The 22,523-nt window shown below is 45.9% G+C and overlaps 9 non-coding genes across 9 annotated transcripts; all 9 read right to left on the reverse strand.

Moving 5' to 3' along the window:
- Window positions 1-646: 646 nt before the first annotated feature.
- On the reverse strand, window positions 647-718 carry TRNAC-GCA (transfer RNA cysteine (anticodon GCA)). The gene has a single exon. It is a non-coding gene; the product is annotated as a tRNA-Cys (tRNA).
- Window positions 719-1,728: 1,010 nt separating this feature from the next.
- On the reverse strand, window positions 1,729-1,801 carry TRNAC-GCA (transfer RNA cysteine (anticodon GCA)). The gene has a single exon. It is a non-coding gene; the product is annotated as a tRNA-Cys (tRNA).
- A 1,011-nt stretch (window positions 1,802-2,812) lies between these two features.
- TRNAC-GCA (transfer RNA cysteine (anticodon GCA)) lies at window positions 2,813-2,884 on the reverse strand. Its single transcript has one exon. It is a non-coding gene; the product is annotated as a tRNA-Cys (tRNA).
- Window positions 2,885-3,898: 1,014 nt separating this feature from the next.
- TRNAC-GCA (transfer RNA cysteine (anticodon GCA)) lies at window positions 3,899-3,970 on the reverse strand. Its single transcript has one exon. It is a non-coding gene; the product is annotated as a tRNA-Cys (tRNA).
- A 7,957-nt stretch (window positions 3,971-11,927) lies between these two features.
- Window positions 11,928-11,999, reverse strand: TRNAC-GCA (transfer RNA cysteine (anticodon GCA)). The gene has a single exon. It is a non-coding gene; the product is annotated as a tRNA-Cys (tRNA).
- A 1,010-nt stretch (window positions 12,000-13,009) lies between these two features.
- On the reverse strand, window positions 13,010-13,082 carry TRNAC-GCA (transfer RNA cysteine (anticodon GCA)). The gene has a single exon. It is a non-coding gene; the product is annotated as a tRNA-Cys (tRNA).
- Window positions 13,083-14,093: 1,011 nt separating this feature from the next.
- TRNAC-GCA (transfer RNA cysteine (anticodon GCA)) lies at window positions 14,094-14,165 on the reverse strand. The gene has a single exon. It is a non-coding gene; the product is annotated as a tRNA-Cys (tRNA).
- A 1,009-nt stretch (window positions 14,166-15,174) lies between these two features.
- On the reverse strand, window positions 15,175-15,246 carry TRNAC-GCA (transfer RNA cysteine (anticodon GCA)). The gene has a single exon. It is a non-coding gene; the product is annotated as a tRNA-Cys (tRNA).
- Window positions 15,247-16,257: 1,011 nt separating this feature from the next.
- TRNAC-GCA (transfer RNA cysteine (anticodon GCA)) lies at window positions 16,258-16,329 on the reverse strand. The gene has a single exon. It is a non-coding gene; the product is annotated as a tRNA-Cys (tRNA).
- Between the last annotated feature and the right edge of the window lie 6,194 nt (window positions 16,330-22,523).

Below are 22,523 nucleotides of genomic sequence, written 5' to 3' on the forward strand. Positions count from 1 at the left end.
CTACATACCACTACAATGCGGTATTTGGAAGGTACACCCAAACACCCCTTTCACGGACCTTCGATTTAAAACATCAGAAAAAGCCACTTTGTGCTTGCAAATGGCCTGATTCTTCAGGCCAGCCTTCTTGCAACTGCAACAATGGTTCATACATCTTGCACGTAGGCAGAGCATTTAAGGAGAAATTAAATAGTTCCTACGTTGCACAAAAATGAAGTGCTTCAAACAAGCACATACTTTTAATGCACAGGGAAAAGGTGGAATATATGTAAGACTGAGGACACAGGTGAAATGAGAAATAGACTGACTGCATCGCTGCACAGTATTCTAAGCCATTTCTTTAGTGCGATTCAAGAAAGCACCAAACAGTATAACAAATTTGTCAATTTATTTCATAGTCCATTCCCTTTCTCTTGTGCTGTAAAAGGAAGAGCCAAATTCCAAAATAGATCAATGATCTTTCAGAAAGTTCCCAAAGGGAACACCAAGCCGAGTGTTAAAACTGCATTTACTCACAGGTTTTGAGAAGCAAACTCGGTAATGCTATTAAAGTGCAATATCCAAGGGAACACTGACTCTGTCAAAGATGATCCAAAAGGAATTGATGAAAAGTCCCAACTACAAACAACAGAATCAAAATAGTCTGAGGGGACACCCGGATTTGAACCAGGGACCTCTTGATCTGCAGTCAAATGCTCTACCACTGAGCTATATCCCCAGCTTTTCAGTAAAAGCAGAATGACATAATATCAGTACATCATGAAAGAGTGAGAGGATCATGCTAAGTTGTGCCGGAAAGTACAGGCTTGAAACTGTGGAACAGGAGAAGTAGTCCTTAATATTATTTATTAAAGTAAAACTGGATCATTTAAAAAACAGATTAATTTTTTCATTGCTATTTTATTTGAATAGGCCGTGGTACATAAGACCAATGCCTCTACATACAATGATTGTTTTGAAACATTCTTAAAGGGGAAGAGGTTTTTACGTGACACATTATCATTTGATGATTGGTTACCACAATCACCGAGATGGTGGTGAAGTATGATTGTTTTTTGGCCAAATTACGATGGAAAAACATTTCTACATACCACTACAATTCGGTATTTGGAAGGAACACCCAAACACCCCTTTCAAGTACCTTCGATTTAATACATCAAAAAAAGCCACTTTGTGCTTGCAACTGGCCTGATTCTTCAGACCAGCCTTCTTGCAACTGCAACGAGGGTTTGTACATCTTGCACGTAGGCAGAGCTTTCAAGGAGAAATTAAATAGTTCCTAAGTTGCACAAAAATGAAGTGCTTCAAACAAACACATACTTTGTATGGACAGAGAAGAGATGGAATATATGTAAGACTGAGGACACAGGTGTAATGAGAAATAGATTGATTGCATAGCTGCCCAGTATTCTAAGCCATTTCTTTAGTGCGATTCAAGAGAGCACCAAACAGTATTACAAATTTGTCAATTGGTTTCATAGTCCATTCCCTTTGTTTAGAGCTGTGAAAGGTAGAGCCGAATTCCAAAATAGATCAATGATGTTTCAGAAATTTCCCATAGGGAATACCAAGCCCAGTGTAAAAAATGCAGTTACTCACAAGTTTTAATCAGCAACACTGTAATGGTATTAAAGTGTAACATCCAAGGGAACACTGACTCTGTCAAAGATGATCCAAATGGGATTCATGAAAATTCCCAACTACAAACAGCAGATTCAAAATAGTGTGAGGGAACACCCGGATTTGAACCAGGGACCTCTATGATCTGCAGTCAAATGCTCTACCACTGAGCTATATCCCCAGCTTTTCAGCAAAATCAGAATGACATAATATCAGTACATCATGAAAGAGTGAGAGGATCATGCTAAGTTGTGCCGGAAAGTACAGGCTTGAAACTGTGGAACAGGAGAAGTAGTCCTTAATATTATTTATTAAAGTAAAACTGGCTCATTTAAAAAACAGATTAATTTGTTTCATTGCTATTTTATTTGAATAGGCCGTGGTACATAAGACCAATGCCTCTACATACAATGATTGTTTTGAAACATTCTTAAAGGGGAAGAGGTTTTTACGTGACACATTATCATTTGATGATTGGTTACCACAATCACCGAGATGGTGGTGAAGTATGATTGTTTTTTGGCCAAATTACGATGGAAAAACATTTCTACATAACACTACAATTCGGTATTTGGAAGGAACACCCAAACACCCCTTTCAAGTACCTTCAATTTAATACATCAAAAAAAGCCACTTTGTGCTTGCAACTGGCCTGATTCTTCAGACCAGCCTTCTTGCAACTGCAACGAGGGTTTGTACATCTTGCACGTAGGCAGAGCTTTCAAGGAGAAATTAAATAGTTCCTAATTTGCACAAAAATGAAGTGCTTCAAACAAACACATACTTTGTATGGACAGAGAAGAGATGGAATATATGTAAGACTGAGGACACAGGTGTAATGAGAAATAGATTGATTGCATAGCTGCCCAGTATTCTAAGCCATTTCTTTAGTGCGATTCAAGAGAGCACCAAACAGTATAACAAATTTGTCAATTGGTTTCATAGTCCATTCCCTTTGTTTAGAGCTGTGAAAGGTAGAGCCGAATTCCAAAATAGATCAATGATGTTTCAGAAATTTCCCATAGGGAATACCAAGCCCAGTGTAAAAAATGCAGTTACTCACAAGTTTTAATCAGCAACACGGTAATGTTATTAAAGTGTAACATCCAAGGGAACACTGACTCTGTCATAGATGATCCAAATGGGATTCATGAAAATTCCCAACTACAAACCGCAGATTCAAAATAGTATGAGGGGACACCCGGATTTGAACCAGGGACCTCTTGATCTGCAGTCAAATGCTCTACCACTGAGCTATATCCCCAGCTGTCAGCCAAGATCAGAATGACAATATATCAGTACATCATGAAAGAGTGAGAGGATCATGCTAAGTTGTGCCGGAAAGTACAACCTTGAAACTGTGGAACTGTAGAAGTAGTTCTTAATATTATTTATTAAAGGAAAAATGGATCATTAAAAAAAATATATGTATTTGTTTGATTGGTATTTTATTTGAATAGGCAGTGGTACAAAATAGACCAATGCCTGCACTTAAAATGTTTGTTTTGAAACATTCTCAAAGGGGAAGAGGTTTTTACGGGATACCTTATTGTTTCATGTTTGGTTACCACAATCACTCAGATGGTGATGAAGTATGATTGTTTTGGGCCACATTACGGTGGAAAAACATTTCTACATACCACTACAATTCGGTATTTGGAAGGTACACCCAAACACCCCTTTCACGGACCTTCGATTTAAAACATCAGAAAAAGCCACTTTGTGCTTGCAAATGGCCTGATTCTTCAGGCCAGCCTTCTTGCAACTGCAACAATGGTTCGTACATCTTGCACGTAGGCAGAGCATTTAAGGAGAAATTAAATAGTTCCTACGTTGCACAAAAATGAAGTGCTTCAAACAAGCACATACTTTGGATGCACAGGGAAAAGGTGGAATATATGTAAGACTGAGGACACAGGTGAAATGAGAAATAGACTGACTGCATCGCTGCACAGTATTCTAAGCCATTTCTTTAGTGCGAATCAAGAAAGCACCAAACAGTATAACAAATTTGTCAATTTATTTCATAGTCCATTCCCTTTCTTTAGTGCTGTAAAAGGAAGAGTCAAATTCCAAAATAGATCAATGATCTTTCAGAAAGTTCCCAAATGGAACACCAAGCCGAGTGTTAAAACTGCATTTACTCACAGGTTTTGAGCAGCAAACTCTGTAATGATATTAAAGTGCAATATCCAAGGGAACACTGACTCTGTCAAAGATGACTCAAAAGGAATTGATGAAAAGTCCCAACTACAAACAACAGAATCAAAATAGTCTGAGGGGACACCCGGATTTGAACCAGGGACCTCTTGATCTGCAGTCAAATGCTCTACCACTGAGCTATATCCCCAGCTTTTCAGTAAAATCAGAATGACATAATATCAGTACATCATGAAAGAGTGAGAGGATCATGCTAAGTTGTGCCGGAAAGTACAGGCTTGAAACTGTGGAACAGGAGAAGTAGTCCTTAATATTATTTATTAAAGTAAAACTGGATCATTTAAAAAACAGATTAATTTGTTTCATTGCTATTTTATTTGAATAGGCAGTGGTACATAAGACCAATGCCTCTACATACAATGATTGTTTTGAAACATTCTTAAAGGGGAAGAGGTTTTTACGTGACACATTATCATTTGATGATTGGTTACCACAATCACCGAGATTGTGGTGAAGTATGATTGTTTTTTGGCCAAATTACGGAGGAAAAACATTTCTACATACCACTACAATTCGGTATTTGTAAGGAACACCCAAACACCCCTTTCAAGTACCTTCGATTTAATACATCAAAAAAAGCCACTTTGTGCTTGCAACTGGCCTGATTCTTCAGACCAGCCTTCTTGCAACTGCAACGAGAGTTTGAACATCTTGCACGTAGGCAGAGCTTTCAAGGAGAAATTAAATAGTTCCTACGTTGCACAAAAATGAAGTGCTTCAAACAAGCACATACTTTTAATGCACAGGGAAAAGGTGGAATATATGTAAGACTGAGGACACAGGTGAAATTAGAAATAGACTGACTGCATCGCTGCACAGTATTCTAAGCCATTTCTTTATAGTGCGATTCAAGAGAGCACCAAACAGTATAACAAATTTGTCAAATTGTTTCATAGTCCATTCCCTTTCTTTAGTGCTGTATAAGGAAGAGCCAAATTCCAAAATAGATCAATGATCTTTCAGAAATTTCCCAAAGGGAATACCAAGCCGAGTGTTAAAACTCCATTTACTCACAGGTTTGGAGCAGCAAATGGAAAGGGGCGACCATTCGGTCCCCCCGAACGTATGGTGGAGTACCCCGATCCCCCCGGGAGGCCATCTTGGGCGGGAGGCGAGTCTCGGCTGGTATGCCCGAAGCGGCGTAGCCGGGGCGCGCCTTTTCCAGCCCTGGAGTGGGTTGTCCTAGACACTGACGCGGCCGGCCACGCCCAGGGAGGCAGGCGGAGGCGGGTGTACGCCCGCCCGAAGACGGATAAAAGGAGCAACACGCCAAGAAAGCATCCTCTTGTTCCTGTGCTCTGAAGCTGCACCTCCCCGCTGCACGTGAGCTCGAGACGGAACGAAGAGCCAATTTTGAGCGTTGTAATTTTTGTCTTTGTTTTACAGATATCTTCGTTCAAGAATGCCGGGCAAGAAGGTCGGAAAGCGGGTCGGGACCGATCAGATGCTCCGCATGCTCATAAAGGAAGTAGCCAATTTGAAGAAGCAGATGGCGGTAAAGAATGGGGAGGGAGGACCGAAGCGGATCGTCGGACCAGCATTGCCGGGAGTAGTCCCTAGCGGGAGAGGCAAGAGGTCCAGGAGGGGGCACCTGGGGGGAGGCCCCGGTTCCCGATACACCGATAGAGGAGCCTACCCCGGTTCCGAAGGAGGGGCATCCAATCCCCGTGGTAGTCACCCCCGTGAACAGAGAGGATATGCCTCCCGAGTTGGCGGCACAACTGGCAGCGTGGTTGGGAAAAGATAGTGAGGGCACCACGGCTGACGACGCCAGGGCAGTAATGAGGCAACTGCGGGAATCTAGAGAGGCTGCGAAGGCACCATCTTCTGTTCCCCCACAGGTTCCGGTGGCTGAGATTGCAGCAGGCGCGAGTTCGGCGGCAAGTACAGCACCTAGTGCAGGTAAGCGGCTACTGCCGATTGCGGGGGAGGGGTCTGTACCCTCACGAAGGGAGAAAGTGGCCCAGCATGTTCCACTCGAAATTAAGGAAAAGATTTGGGCCGATAAGTATGTGAATATGTTTTCTTTGCTTACTGACCATTACGAGATGGAGCATGTGAAGGGCCAAAAAGAGCTTATGCATCCGAGTGTTTGGCGCGCAAAAATGGCGGCCTTTAAGGTCGACGAAAACATAGGTACTTGGGGCAGAGCGTTTGGCATTTTTACCTCCATTATGGGTGAGCGAAGGCCTGAATTGTTGACGGAGTTGCCTATTTACCAGACACGTATCATGGAGTATTCTCTAGCATACGAGGGCAATCAGTGGTTTTGTTATGACAATCTTTTTAGGAAGGCTAAGGAGCACGACCCAGCTCTAACATGGGATTGTTATGACTCCATTTCTTGGCAGAAAATGGAGAATTCAGGCATGTTAAAAGTACCATTGTCGGGGAGTAACGGGGGTGAGTCTTCCCGCCAATCCTCGGGGACACCCTTTCGGACGGGTGCAGGTAACGAGCACCACTCGAAGTCGAGTGGCAATGCAGGTAAAAGGGGGATTTGTTGGAATTTTAACAGGGGAAAATGTACAAGGCCCCAAGGGTCATGCAAGTTTAGACATGAATGTGGGGGGTGTGGACAATCCTCCCATCCTGAGACCATGTGCAGAGCCAAAACGGGTGATAACGGTGGTAGGGGAAGCGCCAAACAGGTCTGAAATAGTCCGAGGGGCGCCTTTACCTACCCCGATTGATACCATGGCAATGATTCCTTGGATCAACGAATACCCGGACCATGTCTCCGCTGGGGTGTTGCGAAACGGGTTTTCATATGGTTTCCGCATTCCAGTGGGGGATTTTCGGGGTGAAGCAAGTTGTAAGAACCAACTGTCGGTCCTGCAGCATACGGCAGTGGTACGGGTAAAAATTGGGAAGGAGGTGACTCGAGGGCAGGTTGCCGGTCCATTCGATTTTCCACCAGTTCCTAACTTTGTTTGTTCCCCATTAGGGGTGGTCCCCAAGAAGGACCCGGGTGAGTTTAGGCTAATACATAACTTGTCAGCCCCACGAGGTCTTTCAGTGAATGATGCGATAGACCCGGAAGTGTGTTCGGTGCGGTACGCATCTTTCGATGAGGCCGTCGCCATGTTGAATCGCCTGGGGCCCGGGGCGCAGATGGCAAAATCAGACATCGAGTCAGCGTTCCGGTTGCTCCCGGTACACCCAGACGATCAGCGTCTTCTTGGTTTCATGTTTCAGGGCCGCTATTATATGGATAAATGTATGCCAATGGGATGCTCTATATCTTGTGCTTACTTTGAAAAGTTCAGTTGTTTTCTACAATGGGTATTCACAAGAAGGACAGGTTTTCAGCATGTTATGCATTATCTCGATGACTTTCTGTTCCTGGGGGCAGCCGGGGACCCGGAATGTGGACAGGCTTTAAACAAATTTTGTGCCTTAATGAAGCATTTTGGTGTGCCATTGGCACCAGGTAAGACTGTTGGTCCCTCGACTTCACTCGAGTTTCTGGGGATCGAGCTCGACTCGGAGGAAGGTTGTTTTCGGTTACCCAAAGAAAAAGTGTTAAAATTCAGGGCATCCCTTGAAACATGTATTCGAGTGTCTAAGGTAAACCTGCATCAATTGCAACAAACAGTGGGCCAGTTGAATTTTGCCCTCAGAGTAATGCCAATGGCCCGCCCCTTTTCCCGCTCGATTGCACAAGCCATGGTCGGCCTGAAGGAGGGACACCACCGCACGAGGCTCTCGGCAGAGATTCGCCAGGACATGCGCATTTGGCTGGCATTCTTGGCGGATTTCAATGGTCGAATTGTCTGGAACAAACCGGCGGTGTCCTCCGAGGAGCTGGGGCTGTGGACAGACTCGGCGGGGAGTATAGGTTTTGGCGCCATATTCGGTACGCAATGGTCGGCTCAAAAATGGCCGTCATGGTGGCACGAGTGCGGGCTGACGAGTAACATTGCTTTTCTCGAACTCTTCCCCATTTTGGTGGCCCTGAAAACATGGCCTGAGGGGTTCCGGGATCACTCTGTGGTGTTCTGGTCTGATAACATGACCGTTGTTGAGTGTATCAATAGTCAGGCAGCACGTTGCAAATGGATTCTGAGACTGCTCAAGGAAATTGTGTTATTGTGTATGCAGTTGAATGTGCTCTTTAGGGCGCAACATGTCCCGGGGGTGTTGAATCAAGCGGCTGATGCACTTTCTCGTTTCCGTATGCAGGCCTTCTGGGGTTTTCTGCCCACAGCGGACCGGGTGGCGGCACCCTTTCCCGAAGCTCTCTGGTCTCTCGGTGCCCCGAACTACAAAACCTTGTGGGAGAGAGTTTAGCACCCAGGACAAGGAAGGCATATGAAGGGGCGTTTCGTTCCTATTGGTCCTTTTTGGGTTCTGCTAGGGGGGAGCTTTGGGGCCAGGAAGAGCTTGTCGTAACATTTTTGCTGTCTCTACATCGGGCAGGCAAATCAGTAGCTACGGCCCAGAGGCATCGGGCCGCCATTTCCTTTATGGCAAGGGCTCATAGGATCCGGGACCCGACAGCGTCTTTCGTGGTGCAGAAAGCGCTACGTGGGTGGCAACGTCTGGAGGGTCGCAGAGTAGATCAGAGACACCCGATAGGCCTGGATAGGTTGGCCCTGTTGTTTTCTGTACTCCCTGCGACATGTTCATCCCGGTATGAAACAGTGTTATTCCGAGCCGCTTTTGCGCTAGCATTCCATGGGGCTATGCGGGTAAGCGAACTGGTGGCGAGGAACAAGCAGGATACGGTGGGGGGACTGTGCCGAGAGCACATTCAGGTTAAGGGGGAGACGATGACTGTCTCGTTTGTCAGGTCCAAGACCGATCAGGGTGCGATTGGGGACTGCATAATCATACATAGGATCCCCGGGTCTCCCATGTGCCCTGTTGTTTGCGTAGAGGAATATTTGGCGCAGAGGGTGGCATCATGGGGGGGAACCTTGTTGAGACACGCTGACCCCACCCCACTGACGAGGTTTCAGTTCCAGCGGGTGCTTGCGATGTCAATTTCGGCCACGGGCTTGAACCCCGGCGAGTTCGGGACCCATTCCTTTCGGATAGGGGCTGCTACTGAGGCTACAGCCAGGGGTCTGAGTGTGGAAAAAGTGAAACGTCTGGGGCGTTGGTCCTCGAATTGTTACAAAAAGTATGTGCGGTTGCACATGTTGTGAAGCTGTAATGATGTACTCACGCTTCTTGTTTTTGTTTGGTTTACAGTTTCGCAAGCTCACGAGGCGGGGCGGACTGTGCAGTCGACCCGACACCTGGGAACCAGCGGTCAGACATCACCGGCTGCGGGAAAAGTGGTGTGGGTCATTGGCCACTCATACGTGAGGCGTGCCACGGACGTATTCAAAGCAGGTGACATGATTCACATGGCTGGGGAATACGGGTACAGGGTGACCTTCTACGGAAGGGGCGGGCTCTGTATTGACCAGTTTCAATCCTTTTTCGAGGGTTTGTTAGGGCGGACAAGGTCACCGCCGTCTATAATCATAGTCCATCTTGGGGCCAACGATTTGGTGGCCACTGGTAGACGACTCCTTCTCGAGGCAATGCTCTACACTGTAAGTTGGTTGGCGAGAAGAGTTCCAGGGTGCACAATTGCATGGTCCCATATGATTCCACGGAAAGTGTGGCGGGCGGCGAATTCGGTTTCTGCTCTGAATCACTCAGTGAAGAAAGTAAATAATAAATTGGGTAGATTGTTTCGTTCAAGTACACTGCATTCTATTCCACATGGTTGTATTAAGGGGGACAGTATGTACCTGGGTGATGGGGTCCATTTGTCCCGGGTGGGGAATGAGTTACTCATAGGAGACCTCATAGCTTGGCTAAAGAGTTTAAAACATGACCTTTAGGCAGGAGTTGTTTGGGGGGGTCCGGATAGCCGGTCAACTATCCGGCCTGTGGCGGTAAGGTCATGATCGGTGAGCAGTAATTGGAAGATCCCTATGGGGGGGCGTCACCCATTACGGATGGGAGCGCTCGGGGGAGGTGGCCATTGGCCCCTCAACGGGGAGGCGGTCCCTTCTAAGGATGGGCCGCCGAAAGGAAAGGAAAGGCGGTCAAGGCCCCTTCCTGGATAGGAGGGGCTACGGGCCCCTCCTGGGGAATTTCCCGGGGCCAGGACACCTGCGACGGCAGATGTGGTAAGTTGTGTGGGGTGGGGAGGGGGTTTACGCTACCTTCTAGACACCTCACACGAGTCCTCGGACGACCTTTAAATGGCGTCGAGTTCATTGGGGCCCCCGTCAAGTCAAGGGAAATTGGTAGATGCACTTGAGGTACGCCTCTGTGCGGTCGCCCCTCACAAGTGGGGGGGGTATTTCTGGTTTAGGGATCTGACACCGGTTACGACCTTGCCGTTGGCCCTTAAAAGTTAGGATGTACAATTTCAAGTTAAATGTTTTGTAGGATGTTAGTTCGGCTAGGAGAACCTTTGTATTAGAAATATGTTAAGGTTAGCCAAACATCGTAATGTGGAAATGAAATTGTACATTAATATGAAACTGTTATTTTAATTTTTTTGATTTTGTTTCATATTTTAATAAATACGGCCGGGAGGGTCACTCCCTCCCGCCTTCCAAAAGTTCAGAACTGTTTCCGGTTTCCCATCCTTGGGGATTGTGTCGAGAGGGGGTGGCGGGTATCTCAGCCATATGGAAAGGGGCGACCATTCGGTCCCCCCGAACGTATGGTGGAGTACCCCGATCCCCCCGGGAGGCCATCTTGGGCGGGAGGCGAGTCTCGGCTGGTATGCCCGAAGCGGCGTAGCCGGGGCGCGCCTTTTCCCGCCCTGGAGTGGGTTGTCCTAGACACTGACGCGGCCGGCCACGCCCAGGGAGGCAGGCGGAGGCGGGTTTACGCCCGCCCGAAGACGGATAAAAGGAGCAACACGCCAAGAAAGCATCCTCTTGTTCCTGTGCTCTGAAGCTGCACCTCCCCGCTGCACGTGAGCTCGAGACGGAACGAAGAGCCAATTTTGACCCACCCACCAGCCCCTGAGGACAGCCAGTTGTTTTTAAATAAAGTTTTGATGTGGTAACTCTATTTCTTACAGGTTGTGATGATTGTTGTGTTATTTTGAGTATGCAATAAAGAATGGTCATTTACAGTATGTTTTTTTTTCTCGAATAAAGTGATTCTGCACTAGTGTTGATCAGTAATCATACGTGAAATGGTTATGGTTGTTTTTTAAATTAGTAATTTTAGTTAAATTGTCGTATTTATTTTGGTTGGGCGGTAAGGTCATGATCGGTGAGCTGTAATTGGAAGATCCCTATGGGGGGGCGTCACCCATTACGGATGGGAGCGCTCGGGGGAGGTGGCCATTGGCCCCTCAACGGGGAGGCGGTCCCTTCTAAGGATGGGCCGCCGAAAGGAAAGGAAAGGCGGTCAAGGCCCCTTCCTGGATAGGAGGGGCTACGGGCCCCTCCTGGGGAATTTCCCGGGGCCAGGACACCTGCGACGGCAGATGTGGTAAGTTGTGTGGGGTGGGGAGGGGGTTTACGCTACCTTCTAGACACCTCACACGAGTCCTCGGACGACCTTTAAATGGCGTCGAGTTCATTGGGGCCCCCGTCAAGTCAAGGGAAATTGGTAGATGCACTTGAGGTACGCCTCTGTGCGGTCGCCCCTCACAAGTGGGGGGGTATTTCTGGTTTAGGGATCTGACACCGGTTACGACCTTGCCGTTGGCCCTTAAAAGTTAGGATGTACAATTTCAAGTTAAATGTTTTGTAGGATGTTAGTTCGGCTAGGAGAACCTTTGTATTAGAAATATGTTAAGGTTAGCCAAACATCGTAATGTGGAAATGAAATTGTACATTAATATGAAACTGTTATTTTAATGTTTTTGATTTTGTTTCATATTTTAATAAATACGGCCGGGAGGGTCACTCCCTCCCGTCTTCCAAAAGTTCAGAACTGTTTCCGGTTTCCCATCCTTGGGGATTGTGTCGAGAAGGGGTGGCGGGTATCTCAGCCATACTATGTAATGCTATTAAAGTGCAATAACCAAGGGAACACTGACTCTGTCAAAGATGATCCAAAAGGAATTGATGAAAAGTCCCAACTACAAACAACAGAATCAAAATAGTCTGAGGGGACACCCGGATTTGAACAAGGGACCTCTTGATCTGCAGTCAAATACTCTACCACTGAGCTACATCCCCAGCTTTTCAGTAAAGTCAGAATGACATAATATCAGTACATCATGAAAGAGTGAGAGGATCATGCTAAGTTGTGCCGGAAAGTACAGGTTTGAAACTGTGGAACAGGAGAAGTAGTAGTTAATATTATTTATTAAAGGAAAGCTGTATCATTTAAAAAACGGATTAATTTGTTTCATTGCTATTTTATTTGAATAGGCAGTGGTACTTAAGACCAATGCCTCTACATACAATGATTGTTTTGAAACATTCTTAAAGGGGAAGAGGTTTTTACGTGACACATTATCATTTGATGATTGGTTACCACAATCACCGAGATGGTGGTGAAGTATGATTGTTTTTTGGCCAAATTACGATAGAAAAACATTTCTACATACCACTACAATTCGGTATTTGGAAGGAACACCCAAACACCCCTTTCAAGTACCTTCGATTTAATACATCAAAAAAAGCCACTTTGTGCTTGCAACTGGCCTGATTCTTCAGACCAGCCTTCTTGCAACTGCAACGAGGGTTTGTACATCTTGCACGTAGGCAGAGCTTTCAAGGAGAAATTAAATAGTTCCTAAGTTGCACAAAAATGAAGTGCTTCAAACAAACACATACTTTGTATGGACAGAGAAGAGATGGAATATATGTAAGACTTAGGACACAGGTGTAATGAGAAATAGATTGATTGCATAGCTGCCCAGTATTCTAAGCCATTTCTTTAGTGCGATTCAAGAGAGCACCAAACAGTATAACAAATTTGTCAATTGGTTTCATAGTCCATTCCCTTTGTTTAGAGCTGTGAAAGGTAGAGCGAATTCCAAAATAGATCAATGATGTTTCAGAAATTTCCCATAGGGAATACCAAGCCCAGTGTAAAAAATGCAGTTACTCACAAGTTTTAATCAGCAACACTGTAATGGTATTAAAGTGTAACATCCAAGGGAACACTGACTCTGTCAAAGATGATCCAAATGGGATTCATGAAAATTCCCAACTACAAACAGCAGATTCAAAATAGTATGAGGGAACACCCGGATTTGAACCAGGGACCTCTATGATCTGCAGTCAAATGCTCTACCACTGAGCTATATACCCAGCTGTCAGCCAACATCAGAATGACAATATATCAGTACATCATGAAAGAGTGAGAGGATCATGCTAAGTTGTGCCGGAAAGTACAACCTTGAAACTGTGGAACTGTAGAAGTAGTTCCTAATATTATTTATTAAAGGAAAAATGGATCATTAAAAAAATATATGTATTTGTTTGATTGGTATTTTATTTGAATAGGCAGTGGTACATAGGACCAATGCCTGCACTTAAAATGTTTGTTTTGAAACATTCTCAAAGGGGAAGAGGTTTTTACGGGATACCTTATTGTTTCATGTTTGGTTACCACAATCACTCAGATGGTGATGAAGTATGATTGTTTTGGGCCACATTACAGTGGAAAAACGTTTCTACATACCACTACAATTCGGTATTTGGAAGGTACACCCAAACACCCCTTTCACGGACCTTCGATTTAAAACCTCAGAAAAAGCCACTTTGTGCTTGCAAATGGCCTGATTCTTCAGGCCAGCCTTCTTGCAACTGCAACAATGGTTCGTACATCTTGCACGTAGGCAGAGCATTTAAGGAGAAATTAAATAGTTTTTACGTTGCACAAAAATGAAGTGCTTCAAACAAGCACATACTTCTAATGCACAGGGAAAAGGTGGAATATATGTAAGACTGAGGACACAGGTGAAATGAGAAATAGACTGACTGCATCGCTGCACAGTATTCTAAGCCATTTCTTTAGTGCGATTCAAGAGAGCACCAAACAGTATAACAAATTTGTCAATTTGTTTCATAGTCCATTCCCTTTCTTTAGTGCTGTATAAGGAAGAGCCAAATTCCAAAATAGATCAATGATCTTTCAGAAATTTCCCAAAGGGAATACCAAGCCGAGTGCTAAAACTCCATTTACTCACAGGTTTTGAGCAGCAAACTATGTAATGCTATTAAAGTGCAATAACCAAGGGAACACTGACTCTGTCAAAGATGATCCAAAAGGAATTGATGAAAAGTCCCAACTACAAACAACAGAATCAAAATAGTCTGAGGGGACACCCGGATTTGAACCAGGGACCTCTTGATCTGCAGTCAAATGCTCTACCACTGAGCTATATCCCAAACTTTTCAGAAAAATTAGAATGACATAATATCAGTACATCATGAAAGAGTGAGAGGATCATGCTAAGTTGTGCCGGAAAGTACAGGCTTGAAACTATGGAACAGGAGAAGTAGTCCTTAATATTATTTATTAAAGTAAAACTGGATCATTTAAAAAACAGATTAATTTGTTTCATTGCTATTTTATTTGAATAGGCAGTGGTACATAAGACCAATGCCTCTACATACAATGATTGTTTTGAAACATTCTTAAAGCGGAAGAGGTTTTTACATGACACATCATTTGATGATTGGTTACCACAATCACCGAGATGGTGGTGAAGTATGAATGTTTTTTGGCCAAAATACGGAGGAAAAACATTTCTACATACCACTACAATTCGGTATTTGGAAGGAACACCCAAACATCCCTATCAAGTACCTTCGATTTAATACATCAAAAAAAGCCACTTTGTGCTTGCAACTGGCCTGATTCTTCAGACCAGCCTTCTTGCAACTGCAACGAGGGTTTGTACATCTTGCACGTAGGCAGAGCTTTCAAGGAGAAATTAAATAGTTCCTACGTTGCACAAAAATGAAGTGCTTCAAACAAACACATACTTTTAATGCACAGGGAAAAGGTGGAATATATGTAAGACTGAGGACACAGGTGAAATGAGAAATAGACTGACTGCATCGCTGCACAGTATTCTAAGCCATTTCTTTAGTGCGGTTCAAGAAAGCATCAAACAGTATAACAAATTTGTCAATTTGTTTCATAGTCCATTCCCTTTCTTTAGTGCTGTAAAAGGAAGAGCCAAATTCCAAAATAGATCAATGATCTTTCAGAAATTTCCCAAAGGGAATACCAAGCCGAGTGTTAAAACTCCATTTACTCACAGGTTTTGAGCAGCAAACTCTGTAATGCTATTAAAGTGCAATATCCAAGGGAACACTGACTCTGTCAAAGATGATCCGAAAGGAATTGATGAAAAGTCCCAACTACAAACAACAGAATCAAAATAGTCTGAGGGGACACCCGGATTTGAACCAGGGACCTCTTGATCTGCAGTCAAATGCTCTACCACTGAGCTATATACCCAGCTGCCAGCCAACATCAGAATGACAATATATCAGTACATCATGAAAGAGTGAGAGGATCATGCTAAGTTGTGCCGGAAAGTACAACCTTGAAACTGTGGAACTGTAGAAGTAGTTCTTAATATTATTTATTAAAGGAAAAATGGATCATTAAAAAAATATATGTATTTGTTTGATTGGTATTTTATTTGAATAGGCAGTGGTACATAGGACCAATGCCTGCACTTAAAATGTTTGTTTTGAAACATTCTCAAAGGGGAAGAGGTTTTTACGGGATACCTTATTGTTTCATGTTTGGTTACCACAATCACTCAGATGGTGATGAAGTATGATTGTTTTGGGCCACATTACAGTGGAAAAACATTTCTACATACCACTACAATGCGGTATTTGGAAGGTACACCCAAACACCCCTTTCACGGACCTTCGATTTAAAACATCAGAAAAAGCCACTTTGTGCTTGCAAATGGCCTGATTCTTCAGGCCAGCCTTCTTGCAACTGCAACAATGGTTCGTACATCTTGCACGTAGGCAGAGCATTTAAGGAGAAATTAAATAGTTCCTACGTTGCACAAAAATGAAGTGCTTCAAACAAGCACATACTTTTAATGCACAGGGAAAAGGTGGAATATATGTAAGACTGAGGACACAGGTGAAATGAGAAATAGACTGACTGCATCGCTGCACAGTATTCTAAGCCATTTCTTTAGTGCGATTCAAGAAAGCACCAAACAGTATAACAAATTTGTCAATTTATTTCATAGTCCATTCCCTTTCTCTTGTGCTGTAAAAGGAAGAGCCAAATTCCAAAATAGATCAATGATCTTTCAGAAAGTTCCCAAAGGGAACACCAAGCCGAGTGTTAAAACTCCATTTACTCACAGGTTTTGAGAAGCAAACTCGATAATGCTATTAAAGTGCAATATCCAAGGGAACACTGACTCTGTCAAAGATGATCCAAAAGGAATTGATGAAAAGTCCCAACTACAAACAACAGAATCAAAATAGTCTGAGGGGACACCCGGATTTGAACCAGGGACCTCTTGATCTGCAGTCAAATGCTCTACCACTGAGCTATATCCCCAGCTTTTCAGTAAAAGCAGAATGACATAATATCAGTACATCATGAAAGAGTGAGAGGATCATGCTAAGTTGTGCCGGAAAGTACAGGCTTGAAACTGTGGAACAGGAGAAGTAGTCCTTAATATTATTTATTAAAGTAAAACTGGATCATTTAAAAAACAGATTAATTTTTTCATTGCTATTTTATTTGAATAGGCCGTGGTACATAAGACCAATGCCTCTACATACAATGATTGTTTTGAAACATTATTAAAGGGGAAGAGGTTTTTACGTGACACATTATCATTTGATGATTGGTTACCACAATCACCGAGATGGTGGTGAAGTATGATTGTTTTTTGGCCAAATTACGATGGAAAAACATTTCTACATACCACTACAATTCGGTATTTGGAAGGAACACCCAAACACCCCTTTCAAGTACCTTCGATTTAATACATCAAAAAAAGCCACTTTGTGCTTGCAACTGGCCTGATTCTTCAGACCAGCCTTCTTGCAACTGCAACGAGGGTTTTTTATTTATTTTATTTTTTATTTTAGCGATTTCTACAGCGCCTGGTGACCCAAGGGTATCCCCGCGCTATGTAGCTTGAACCTATTGAGACGGGAAGTAGTCGAGGGTGTTACTTGGGAAACAAATGGGTCTTAAGTTTTTTGCGGAACGCAAGGAAATTGGATTCCAATCTGAGGGCCAGAGGGAGTGCGTTCCAGCCTTTGGCCGCCTGAACGGAGAATTGACGGCCTCCCGTGCGGACTTTTTTGAATCTGGGAATAAGGACTCGATTCTCATTTTGCGATCGTAGCACTCTGGTTGCTGTATAGGGTGTAATCATGTTGCTGAGAATCGCTGGGCCGGAACCGTTGTAGAGCTTGTGTGTGATACACATTGCTTTAAAGTGCACCCTTTGGCGAACAGGGAGCCAGTGCAGGGTTTTAAGGGCTGGCTTGGCAGATGTTCTGGAGGGGGTGTTGGTGATCATACGTGCTGCCGCGTTCTGTGTCCGCTGGAGTTTCGCGAAGGTAGCCTCGGGGGCTCCCAGATAGACTAGATTGCTGTAGTCTAAGCGGGACAGCACTAGGCCCTGGATAAGGAGCTTTCTGGACTTAGGAGGAAGTAGGGGCAGGATTTTACGAGTCTTACGCATGAGCCCAAAGCAAGTGCCCGAGGTTTTGGTGGCCTGGGTCTTCATCGTGAGTTGTGGCTCTAGCCACACCCCGAGTGTTTTGATTTCAGATTTGGGGGGGGGATTTCACCGAACACATCGGGCCATATCGTGGGGGGGATAGTTGTCCATTGCTTACCGAGTAACATTACCTCTGTCTTTGTCCCATTCAATTTCAAAGATGATTCGTTCATCCAGTTGTGGATGTTTATGAGGCAGTTAGTCAGGTTTTCCGGATGGTCAGTCAGCTGGGACAGGGAGACGACTAATTGGGTGTCATCGGCGTAACTCACCATTTTGATGTTAAATGGTGTTACCACGTCCTCGAGGGGGGCCATATAGACATTAAAAAGCGTGGGGCTTAGGGAAGAGCCCTGGGGGACGCCGCTAGTGAGTGGGAGGGTGGATGAGTGGTGACTGTCATCCCAGACTTGAAAGGTGCGTCCTGTAAGATAGGATTCGATCCATCCGATAGCTGTCCCGGTAAGTCCTGCTTTCGCTAGTCTGCTCAGAAGGACACGGTGATTGACCGTATCGAAGGCTGCACTTAGATCCAGGAGGATCACTGCCACTGATCCTCCTGAATCTAGTAAGCCCCTTGCCTCTTCAATCACCGCAAGCAGTGCGGTGTCCGTTCCGTGGCCTGGGCGAAATCCGGTCTGGGATTGTCTGAGCAGTTTGTTTGTTTCAAGGAACTGAGATAATTGGATATTTACCAATTTCTCGGTGACTTTACTAATGCCAGGGAGTAGGGATATTGGCCTATAGTTGGTCAGGTCTGCTGGATCCAGCTGGGGTTTTTTTATGAGTGCTTTGACCACCGCACTCTTCCAGCTGTCGGGGACAATGCCATGGGAAAACGAACAGTTGATGAGGTCCGTAATGGTAGGAACTATTACTGGGGCTACTGTCTTAAGGAACCTGATAGGGGCTGGGTCCAAGGGCGATCCACTTTTCATTTTTACAAGGGTTCGCTCAACCTCTGCGGGGGTGACAGGTCGGAAAGTCTTAAGCGAAGGACGACAGATGCTTTCAGACATTTTGGGGACAGGACTGCTTTCCGTAAAGCTGGGAAGGCTGGAGGGAGGGAGGGAGGCCAGGATACGGGTAATTTTCTCGTTGAAAAAAGTGGCTAACTCATTGCTTCTGTCAACTTTGGGTGTGTTAGTGGAGGAGGTGATGGGGACCTTGGTCAGCTCTTTGACGATTAAAAAAGATTCTCGGGCTGAATTGGATGCTTCTTGTATACGTGTGGTATAGTAGGAAGCTTTGGCTGATTTAATAGCTTCTTTGTAAATTTTGACCGCAGCCTGGTAATCTTCTTTGTTGGCATGTTGCCAGGTCTTTCTCCAAAGACGTTCGGCCTTTTTGCAGTTTTTGCGGAGTGCTCTTAGCTCTGTGGAGTACCATGGAGCTGAGCCACGTCTGCCGTTTTTATTTTCCCTATTTCTGAGTGGAAGTATAAGGTCTAGGGAGGCGGTAATCCAATCTCTGAATCTTTTGTCTGCTGTATTAGGGTCTTCTGCCTGAGCAGGGATGTTTTTTTCCAGGGTCTGAGTCCATTCGTCCGTGGAGAGTCTGGGCCAGGTCCTATCCTTGCTAAAAGTGGAGGGTGTGCGGTTTTTCTTGGAGGTTCCATGTAATTGGAAGGAGACCATAAAGTGGTCTGTCCAGGGAAGGGGCAAGGCCTCTTTGGCTGATATTAACGGCGAGTTTGTAAGTACGGGGTCTAAGAGGTGGCCCTTGGTGTGGGTGGCTCCGGAGTTTAGTAACCGGATGTCAAGAGCCGCTAGATCTTGAATTAAATCAAGGGCTGCCGAGTTGGCCGGGTCTTCAAGGTGGATGTTTAGGTCTCCAACTATCATGTAGTTAGAGAAGGAGTGGGCTTGGGTTGTAATTAAGTCCAGAAGCGAACAGATGAAGGGACCCGGAGTGCCGGGAGGGCGATAAATGAGGAGTCCTGTAAGGGAGGTGGTTGGGTTGAGTGTGACGGAAAAATGCAGGCTTTCTGCGTCGGTAACCTGGGCATCGTAGGTTTTGAAGTGGAGGTGCTCTCGATGGATAATGGCTATCCCTCCTCCTCTACCTAGAGGACGGGGTAAGGACTGAATACAATAGCCCTGTGGGGTTGCTAAGACCATGTCGGATTGAGAATGAGGGCCGAGCCACGTTTCCGTGAGGAAAAATATGTCAATTTCATGGTCCTCTATGAGGTCGGCAATCTGAATCGCGTGTTTGGGAAGAGAGCGGCAGTTCAGAGAGGCAAGGTTGAGGGTGGCAGGTTTGCTGGGTCTCGTGGGTAACGTAAGCTGCGTTGGTTTGCATGAGGGGCAGCTAATGAAGGGTCCCTTGAGATTATGGATATAATCACAGGACTGTGGAGGAGGTCTGAGGCTCAAAAGGTCTCTGCGGGAGTACCGTATGATTGATAGGAGGGAATCAGGCAGGGGTTCTGGCCCTAGGCCCGGTCGTGCGCGGACGGGCGCAGACGGGCTTGCCTTAGGCGCGCCTTCGGCGCGCAAACGGCGCTCCCGCTGCGCTCGTCCGCTGCACTGGTGAGGGCGGCACATTTATGGTAGTGTAGGGGGCGTGGCCTCGCAGGGGGCGTGGCTATCCTTCGAACCGCGATGGCGGTGTGTTGTGGCTCCTGTCTCAGCGCTGAATTCCGCTGTCTCAGGAGTGCCTCAAGGGGTCTGCTTAGCGCGTGGAGGAGGCGCTTTTAGTGCAGGTGAGGTTTTAAAATACACACAGAAATACAAGTAGTTTTAAAAATATAGTGAGAAAAGTACCGTCCTCCGGCTTTCCGCCTCAGAGGGATCAAAGCAATGTTTGTTGCGCTCGTTTCAGCGTTTATATATGATTTCCGGGGGGCGTGGCCTCGCAGGGGGCGTGGCTATCCTTCGAACCGCGATGGCGGTGTGTTGTGGCTCCTGTCTCAGCGCTGAATTCCGCTGTCTCAGGAGTGCCTCAAGGGGTCTGCTTAGCGCGTGGAGGAGGCGCTTTTAGTGCAGGTGAGGTTTTAAAATACACACAGAAATACAAGTAGTTTTAAAAATATAGTGAGAAAAGTACCGTCCTCCGGCTTTCCGCCTCAGAGGGATCAAAGCAATGTTTGTTGCGCTCGTTCAGCGTTTATATATGATTTCCGGGGGGCGTGGCCTCGCAGGGGGCGTGGCTATCCTTCGAACCGCGATGGCGGTGTGTTGTGGCTCCTGTCTCAGCGCTGAATTCCGCTGTCTCAGGAGTGCCACAAGGGGTCTGCTTAGCGCGTGGAGGAGGCGCTTTTAGTGCAGGTGAGGTTTTAAAATACACACAGAAATACAAGTAGTTTTAAAAATATAGTGAGAAAAGTACCGTCCTCCGGCTTTCCGCCTCAGAGGGATCAAAGCAATGTTTGTTGCGCTCGTTCAGCGTTTATATATGATTTCCGGGGGGCGTGGCCTCGCAGGGGGCGTGGCTATCCTTCGAACCGCGATGGCGGTGTGTTGTGGCTCCTGTCTCAGCGCTGAATTCCGCTGTCTCCGGAGTGCCTCAAGGGGTCTGCTTAGCGCGTGGAGGAGGCGCTTTTAGTGCAGGTGAGGTTTTAAAATACACACAGAAATACAAGTAGTTTTAAAAATATAGTGAGATAAGTACCGTCCTCCGGCTTTCCGCCTCAGAGGGATCAAAGCAATGTTTGTTGCGCTCGTTTCAGCGTTTATATATGATTTCCGGGGGGCGTGGCCTCGCAGGGGGCGTGGCTATCCTTCGAACCGCGATGGCGGTGTGTTGTGGCTCCTGTCTCAGCGCTGAATTCCGCTGTCTCAGGAGTGCCTCAAGGGGTCTGCTTAGCGCGTGGAGGAGGCGCTTTTAGTGCAGGTGAGGTTTTAAAATACACACAGAAATACAAGTAGTTTTAAAAATATAGTGAGAAAAGTACCGTCCTCCGGCTTTCCGCCTCAGAGGGATCAAAGCAATGTTTGTTGCGCTCGTTCAGCGTTTATATATGATTTCCGGGGGCGTGGCCTCGCAGGGGGCGTGGCTATCCTTCGAACCGCGATGGCGGTGTGTTGTGGCTCCTGTCTCAGCGCTGAATTCCGCTGTCTCAGGAGTGCCACAAGGGGTCTGCTTAGCGCGTGGAGGAGGCGCTTTTAGTGCAGGTGAGGTTTTAAAATACACACAGAAATACAAGTAGTTTTAAAAATATAGTGAGAAAAGTACCGTCCTCCGGCTTTCCGCCTCAGAGGGATCAAAGCAATGTTTGTTGCGCTCGTTCAGCGTTTATATATGATTTCCGGGGGGCGTGGCCTCGCAGGGGGCGTGGCTATCCTTCGAACCGCGATGGCGGTGTGTTGTGGCTCCTGTCTCAGCGCTGAATTCCGCTGTCTCAGGAGTGCCTCAAGGGGTCTGCTTAGCGCGTGGAGGAGGCGCTTTTAGTGCAGGTGAGGTTTTAAAATACACACAGAAATACAAGTAGTTTTAAAAATATAGTGAGAAAAGTACCGTCCTCCGGCTTTCCGCCTCAGAGGGATCAAAGCAATGTTTGTTGCGCTCGTTTCAGCGTTTATATATGATTTCCGGGGGGCGTGGCCTCGCAGGGGGCGTGGCTATCCTTCGAACCGCGATGGCGGTGTGTTGTGGCTCCTGTCTCAGCGCTGAATTCCGCTGTCTCAGGAGTGCCTCAAGGGGTCTGCTTAGCGCGTGGAGGAGGCGCTTTTAGTGCAGGTGAGGTTTTAAAATACACACAGAAATACAAGTAGTTTTAAAAATATAGTGAGAAAAGTACCGTCCTCCGGCTTTCCGCCTCAGAGGGATCAAAGCAATGTTTGTTGCGCTCGTTTCAGCGTTTATATATGATTTCCGGTGGGCGTGGCCTCGCAGGGGGCGTGGCTATCCTTCGAACCGCGATGGCGGTGTGTTGTGGCTCCTGTCTCAGCGCTGAATTCCGCTGTCTCAGGAGTGCCTCAAGGGGTCTGCTTAGCGCGTGGAGGAGGCGCTTTTAGTGCAGGTGAGGTTTTAAAATACACACAGAAATACAAGTAGTTTTAAAAAT

Source organism: Lissotriton vulgaris, chromosome 1_1 (assembly GCF_964263255.1).
Source record: "Lissotriton vulgaris chromosome 1_1, aLisVul1.2, whole genome shotgun sequence".
Lineage (NCBI taxonomy): Eukaryota > Metazoa > Chordata > Amphibia > Caudata > Salamandridae > Lissotriton > Lissotriton vulgaris.